Raw genomic sequence first — 8,439 nt, forward strand, 5'->3', positions numbered from 1 at the left:
CTCCTGATCGATCCAACTAGCTCATACACCTGCAATAATTAGTCCCTCATTTACATTTCTCCATGAACAGTTCCCACTTCTTTTAGGCCTTCCAGAAAAGTCTTGGTCATCATCTTTTCTCCATCAGTTGATTTGTGTTCAGGAAAATTAAAAGTGAAACGCTATCTACCAATCCATCTATTTATGTGTGTAAGTGTGTTTTATATGTATATTCATTATACAAACAGAAACACAAAAGCACGTGTGCACGTACACGCCCATAGATACGTACCATACACACTGGCCATCTGACTGGTTGGAGTCGATCTCGGCATGAAAGACCAGAAGAAATCCCTCTGTGCATGGTCTTTACCAGAGTTCCAGTGCATTCTGGTGGATTCTTGGAGCTTTAGCGACTCGTGAAGAATGGCCCTTCGGTAACGGGAAAGACTGCGATGTGCCAGGGACGCATAGGTTTTGCAAGGTATCTTGTTTTTTTCTAGCGGTTCACTTTCACACCTATCTTTTTTTTTTTTTAATTTTTTTTTTCAACGTTTATTTATTTTTGGGACAGAGAGAGACAGAGCATGAACGGGGGAGGGGCAGAGAGAGAGGGAGACACAGAATCGGAAACAGGCTCCAGGCTCCGAGCCATCAGCCCAGAGCCCGACGCGGGGCTCGAACTCCCGGAGCGCGAGATCGTGACCTGAGCTGAAGTCAGACGCTTAACCGACTGCGCCACCCAGGCGCCCCTCACGCCTATCTTTTAAGGCAGTATGATCTTACTTTTTGGCTGGTGGGCCCTGGGAAACTTTGCTCCCAAGGAACTCTTATTTGCATACATATTTAACAAAAAGACGCAGAGTAGTAGCCACATCGGGGTTCAAATCACATACAAGTGCCTGATATACAATCCGCTTAATTTAAGAGCTTCTGTATATGGGCCTGAGCTCTACAGAGCACCAAGCAATCTTGTGGTGTTTTGTCCAATGACTTATTTAATGCATACACTCAATGAACACATATTATCCGTCTACTGACTCTTGGGCAGGTGATAAACATCTCGTGGGCTGGGCTCCTCTTGCTTTGATAGCTGATGGTTCCTGACCGGTGCTAGGGCCCACGTGAAAAGGGGAATTGCCTGACTTTTGAGGGGGGGCATGGCAAAATCCCCAAATACGTGGCTTCCGCCATAACCGGCAACTCCCCCTGTACCGTGCATCGGAAACACAGCTGCTTCACCACCACTGGCTTCAAATACACAATGCTTCTTTCTCTTTTCCAAGATCCCAAGGGGGTGGAGGGAAGAAAGAGAAAGAGGAGATAGCTGGAGATAATCAGTGATATAATCTGGATTAAAAGGAGTGGCCACAACCGGCTTTTCCAAGAGCTCACCCTGAGCTGGACACCCCTACCCACTCCCACTCTGGTGGAGCCGTGGACCCCTCCTGCCACGGCAGAGAGCCATCCATGTGGCAGGGAAGGGATGCGAACGTACTGCCACTCTGTGGCCGAGGGGAGCGCAGGAGGCTGAGTGGAGCAGGCCCACTTCGTCCTGCCAAGCTCACTGATTAGAGCAGTCAGTCTGCTTTGGGGGCGCAGGGAAGAGAGGTAGGTGGTGGGAGGAGAGGCCAGGCATCACTCTGGTAGGAGCACAAAGCCAGGGGAATGCAGGTTCCTCTGACGGAGGCCCTTCGGTATTCCTGACATCATGTTTCCTGCAAAAGTCACGTCTTGGCCGAGCGTCTCACAGGCCAGCCACCTCTCCACCCACTTCGTGCTCTCTCTCTCTCTCTCTCTCTCTCAAAATAAACTTTAAAAAATAAAATTTCTATTTACCTATAAGAACTTTCACATTTCCACTTCGTTCTTTTTTTTCTTTCAGGGCTATGTCCCACCGAGAAGCTGGTGGCGGTGAGGCCGTGATGAGCTTCCTTTTCATTTTCTCATAGGAGTAACTCACATAAGACGAGATGAGCTTCAGCTGCTGGGCCCACTCACTACTCCACCCTGCAACCTGTACCCCCCCGGCCTTGCAAAGTGGGATTCGGATGTGTTCCTAAATAATACTATCTGGACCACTGGGGCGTCTCATGAATAGTTGAAACAAGAAATATGCCATCTGCAAATGTCAAGGGTCTAGAGCAGGAATTGAATAACTTTTGCTGCACAGGATCAGATAGTAAATCTTTTCAGCTTTGTGGGCCATATGGTCTCTGTCCCCACCACTCAGTTCTGCCGTCATATGGCGAAAGCAGCCACAGACCGTGTGTAAACAAACTCACGTGGCTGGGTTCCAATAAAACTTTATTTACAAAACAACCTGACCTGGCAGTTTGGGCCCGTTGCCTGTAGAGTTTGCCCTCCTTGGTTTGGGCGCCCAGGGGACCTTTCCTGAATGAAGTGGATGAGAAAATATAATGGACTGGGGTGGCGAGATGTGGTTTTAGTCCCAGCCCCAGCTCCGCTGTTGAGCAGCCGCGGGGCTTCAGGGGAGTCCCCCGCCATATCTCTGGACCAGTTCTGTCCCCCCTTGAGTAGAATTTTGGGGTGGATCTGTATCGGAGGTGGCAAACCGGTGCTCCACGTTTGCATCTGGCCCCCAGATGTGTGCGATTTGGCCCATGCAGCATCCAAAACATTTTGAATTCGTTTCCAGCGTTTCGGATGGGGAGATTTCATACAGAAATCCAGATTTCTGGCTACCCTTGAAATAGCAGAGAATCTGGCACTCCTGGGCCCACATTCTCTCGTGGCAGGCCTTGCCCAAGGCTGAGAGCAGGGTTTGGTGGCTCTGGGGCCTCACGTACCCCCGGAACACAGCAGCCTCCCGCTGGCCTGCTCCGGCCATCGATGGGATTACCTGACACCGAGCATCTTGGTTTCGTGGCCCCGGCAGGAGACCTCTGGTGCTTTTGAGTTTAACAGTCAAGCATTTGCTGATTAGTCCAAATCATGATGTCACCACCGTGCAGCAGATGCTTGCATTCTCCAGTTTGCCCTTCCCCTCCCCCAAAGCCCATGGTCTGTTTGGAACCCACGTGGTGTTGGGGAGACAGCCGTCCCCTGGGCTAGCCAAATGGGTGCATTCTGTCCCCTGACCTCACAGCTGGTTCGGGGCTGGGCGTGTGCCTCCACCAGGGCATCAGGGGGACTCTCGGGCGTGGCGTGGAACACTGGGACACTTCTCTGGGTCGGGAGGATGGTGTGTGAGAGGTCTCTGACTCGCTTTGCAGTTTTTGTTACTGTTGGAACTACCCCCCACCGGGGATTCCCTTCTTAGCCCGTTGGGGCGGCCATAACAAATGGCCACAGCTTGGGTGGCTTACGGACAACGGACATTCATTTTTTCATGCTTTTGGAGGCTGCAGGCCTCCCCTGAGGGTGTCAGCACGGTCAAGTTCTGGCGAGAGTCTTCTTTGGGGTCGAAGGCTGCTGACTTCTTGTCTCGCCCTCGCATGGTGGAAAGGAGGGCTAGAGAGTTCTCTGGGGTCTGTTCGTAAGGGCACTAATCCCATTCACAAGAGCTCCACCCTCATGACCTAATTGCCCCCCAAAAAGGCTCTGCCTCCTCATACCACCTGAGCCTGGCCTCGCCACAGAGCACGTCAGCTCGGGGATAAGCATGTTAAGGAGAGGGCATGATGCACGGAAACCTGCTCTAAGACCCCGGGGACGCCTTGCATTTCTCTCCGACCCAAATGACGTCTTCCGAGGACAGGAGTAATCTGAGGGCTCCCCACTGGAACGTTGGCAGGGGTCACGGCCAACACCAGCATGTAACTCGCCAAGGACAGGGAATTCGTTCTGTATTTGTTAACAGTGGGATCCTCAATGCCCAGAGCAGGGCCCGGCCCATTTTAGGTGTGAATAAACGAATGTATTTGTTGCGCCCTCCCCGTGTGACGCAAACTGTGTTGGGAACTTCGTATGTCGTATCTCATTTAATCCTGGCAACATTTCCTCCCAGGTCAGGGCTGTTACTGTACAGGAAGGGGCCAGGAAGGTAGAGCAGAGACCTAAGAACTCGCCAGGGTCGAGGAGCTGATCAGCGGCCACAGCATCCCGGATCCTTGGACTCTGTGTTTGCATCTACGTCGTGTCCTAATGGATGGGAGCTGCGTGGTCCCAGGAAGGGAGGTGAGTTCAGATTGTAGATACAGCCCCAGTAGTGAGGAATCACACAGGGCAGACCTATGTCTTTGCAACTTGGTTTCAACCCCAGCGGTCCCAGGCAAGGAGAAAGGCTCCGCCTCTGGTGACAGTGACTTGTACACCTCTCTAAGCTGCCACTCTCCCTCTTCAAACAGCAGGGAGAACAGAACTCGGGCTCAGCACCCTCAGCGCCCAGAGAAGATCCACTTTCACAGCGCTTTGTTCCCATTTTTAAAATTTATTTTTAATTTTTTAACGTTTATTTATTTTTGAAAGAGAGAGGCAGAGCATACGCAGGGAAGGGACAGAGAGAGAGGGAGATGCAGAATCGGAAGCAGGCTCCAGGCTCTGAGCCGTCAGCACAGAGCCCGATGCGGGGCTCGAACCCGCGGACCGCATGATCATGACCTGAGCCGAAGTCAAATGCCTAACCGGCTGAACCAGCCAGGTGCCCTTCCACCCCCACATCGCTTTTATTTTTACAAGTTGCCTTCACTGCCTGGCAGTCCGGCTTGTTTTCCACCTAAGGCGACGATATACAGTTTCCTTGTAAAATGACATACTTGCATAATTTTGGCAGTGATAATAGAATACTCGCAATACGTCTTTGGGTGAAATTCCTTGAGTCTTGCACGTAGCAGAACTCACGGAGGCAGCACCCCGATGCACATGGAATCAGCCTTCATTACCCACTGAAGAGCCCGTGCCAATAGCAGTTCTGGAAGGGGGCAATCCGAGAGCTCATGATCCCAGGCCAGCTTGGGTCGTTCGTGTTTACCTGGTACAAGCAGGGCCCTCCAGAATCGGTCTGGGGAGGCGGCGTGGCTGGGCCAGGCCCCGGGAGGGGCTGGGGGCAGAGCAGCGGGAGGAAAGATGTGCCCCATAAGGGAGGGAATTGGTGGACGCTGACTCGGAGAAAGGGAAATCCCAGGGGGCGTTAGCAGAGGCTCAGGACGGCAGAGGCGCTATGAGGGGGAAACCATTGCCTGCTAGTGTTAATTTCTCCCTCCCTTCCCCAAGCTTGCTAATGATAAGCGGCTCAACCCCAGTGCGGTGTTTCTCAACCTTCATCAATGCGCAACTCCGCAGCCGAGGCCCCGTTGGGCTTGACTTCGTGCAGTCTGCGTTATGGAAATAACGTCTCCCTCCTGAATTCCGGTACACAAGAATGTGGACCGTGCTTTTGGAGCATGACCGCCCAAGAATCCTTGACAACAAATTCCAACTCTTTCCCTCATCATAGGAACACTCTAGCGGAGTCTGTGTGAGTGGTTGGGAGTGCTCCAACCGTTTAACCCCATTTCACCAAAAAAATAAAATAAAATAAAAATTAAGACTGCTTTAAAAACTCTAGTTAAAACCGACAGGTCTACTCGTGGGTGCTGGGTACCAAATTGTAACATATCAGAAACCATCCATGTCTTCGCTTATTACTGTCTCTGGGCATGGATTCGAACTTTCTGGCAATGTGTCATTGATTAGAAAGGATGAGCTGGTCTTTTTTTAATTCAGGCTTGGCTTGTTGCTCACATAAAATTATGCACTGCCGCAGCAAAAGTCGGCAGAATTCAAGCACATCTGCTCAGCGCATGTTCTTGGCAAAGCCTTATCTTCGGTTACACAACAACAAGTAAACTTACAACATATCGTCCTGCTAATATTTTATTATTGATGTTTTGGGGGTTTTACTCTAAGTGAGGTGTGCTCCTCCCGCTTCTTTATCGATGGTCAAGAATTCAACCCAAGGCTAGAAAGTGTGTGTGTTTCAACTTGGGAATAAAAAGTCAGGTGACTTCTTTTTTGAGCCTTTAGGTCCGTTTAATTCAAGAGTATTCTGAAATTGCAAGGCACGTTGTATAAAAATCAAACCTCTGTCAACATCTTACCTGTGTGTGTCAGAAGTTTCATGTTACTGTTCAACCAAAGTGAAAATATAGGAATAACTGATGCTGATCACTCAGCGTTGGATGCTGAGGCTGGTTTAAGGATGGCTTGTCATCTGGGGCTCCTGGGTGGCTCAGTCGGTTGAGTGATGAACTCTTGATTTCGGCTCAGGTCGTGATCCCAGGGTTGTGGGATCGAGCCCGAAGTCAGGCTTGTGCTGACAGCTTGGAGCCTGCTTGAGATTCTCTCCCCCTCTCTCTGCCCCACCCTGCTCGCTCGCTCTCTCTCTCTCTCTCTCTCTCTCTAAAAAAAGAAAGAAAGAAAGAGTGAATTGTCATGTAGAATAGGGGCAGGCAGGGGGTCCTGGGTGGTTCAGTCGGTTAAGTGTCTGACTTCACCTCAGGTCGTGATCTCACCGTTCCTGGTTCCCAGGTTCAAGTCCCATGTCGGGCTCTGTGCTAACAGCTCGGAGCCTGGAGCCTGTTTCAGATTCTGTGTCTCCCTCTCTTGTTCTACCCCTACCCCGTTCATGCTCTGTCTCTTTCTCTGTCAAAAATAAATAAAAACATTAAAAAATTTTTTCGAATAGAGGCAGGCAAACATTTTCTGTAAAGGGCCAGATAGTAAATCTCAGCAGTCTTGTGGGACATATGATCTCTGTCACAATTACTCACAAAGAATACGGCTTTATTCTAATAATTATTTGTGGACGCTGAAATCAGAATTTCATATATTCTCACGTGTCACGAAATATTATTTTTCTGATTTTTTTTCCCAACCACTTAAAAAATATAGAAACTATTCTTCACTCAAGAGAGTATCCATACCTCTCAATTTCACGTTGTTTTCATCCATGGAAACAGCCCCGTGGTGGTGGTAACCTCTGGGAGATGGTCGGACATGTGATTAGAAAAGGGCAGCAGGGAAGGGGAGGGGACCAGAGGAGGGAGTGTCTCAAATCCTGACGAGTTCAATTTCTTAACACCCGGATGCTGGCATTGAGATAGGAGAACTAAAGGAACCCCAGAAACAACTACTCTTTTTGAAACTTTTCCTGTTTCTATTCTTGCTGGGACCTGCACCCCCGCCTTACACATGCTTTATAGAACAGGTAAGGTGTCCTCCTTGTAAAGGTCAAGGGGTTAATGATTTCTTTGGACTCTTCCAGCAAAGGAGATAACATCTAAGGAGGGACCAGGTGAGTTCATCACGAACCTATTCCAAGACCATTGACTCACCAAGCCCCCTGGCTCCGGGGCATAAGTGGCTTGTGTGGAGCACCTAAACACTCGTCTTGGTTCCCGGATGCCTGAGAAGACACGTATCCTGGACCACAATCCTCAGTAAAAGCCCCAGACTCCAAGCAAAGACGAGACTCAGCGTCCTTTCCTTCCTCGTCTCCCAGACACTCTGTATCTGCACTCTCTATACCTTCAATAAACTCTGTCGTCACTTCTTCTTGGCTCACATATGATTTCTACCTGCCGGACCCACAGGACCCAGCCAGCCTGCATCATTTACGTGGATGTTTACCTTATAATTATTCATTAAACCGAACATGTATGTCCTATGCTTTGTGTGTGCACGCAAAGGTAGTATTTCACAATGAAAATGTTTGCAAGTAAATTACATAAATAAACATGTATAACACATGATTCTCACTGACTGTGTAATTAGCAAATGTTAACTTGACTTTATAAAATGCATTAATGATTTAATTTATTCTATTTATTTTTATTTTTTTAGTTTGAAAGAGAGAGAGAGAGAGAGCGTGAGCAGGGAAGAGGGGCAGAAGGAACAAGACAATGTTGAGCAGACTCCCCGCTCAGTGCGGAGCCCAACACAGGGCTCGATCCCACAACCCCGGGATCACGACCTGAGCTGAAATCAAGAGTTGGAACCTCAACCAACTGAGCCACCCAGGCGCCCCAATAATAATTTAACTTAAGTGACACTGTTGTTTATTTGATACTTTGCGGTTTCATGTAAATTTTTATTAGAAAAAAATAATTCCACTGCTAAGAATGTTTGATAGCTGCTGTTTAATCAACACTTAGCACCAATAGAATTTTCTGCAACAGTGGCAACGTTCTCTGTTTGTGCTGTCTGCATTGGTTCGTGACTACTGTCTTGGACAGCACAGGTTTAGATTTTTTTTTTTTTTTTTTACTTGTCCTTCCACATTATAATTTGATACGTATGTGTGTTTGTCTGGGTTCAAATCTCAACTGAGGTTTGTGTAGCTGTGTGACCTTGAGCACCTGACTTAACCTCTCTGTGCCTTAGTTCCTTCATTTTAAATATAAATAATAACAGTACCTACCCTGTAGTGTAGTCGATGGGACTAAATGAGAAAACTGACAGTCCTACGCCTGTTCCATTCTAAGTACTCAGTAAATTTGCCATTATAATGACTGGGAA

This window comes from Herpailurus yagouaroundi, unplaced genomic scaffold (assembly GCF_014898765.1).
Source record: "Herpailurus yagouaroundi ecotype Mexico unplaced genomic scaffold, PumYag 206, whole genome shotgun sequence".
NCBI classification, from domain to species: Eukaryota; Metazoa; Chordata; class Mammalia; order Carnivora; family Felidae; genus Herpailurus; species Herpailurus yagouaroundi.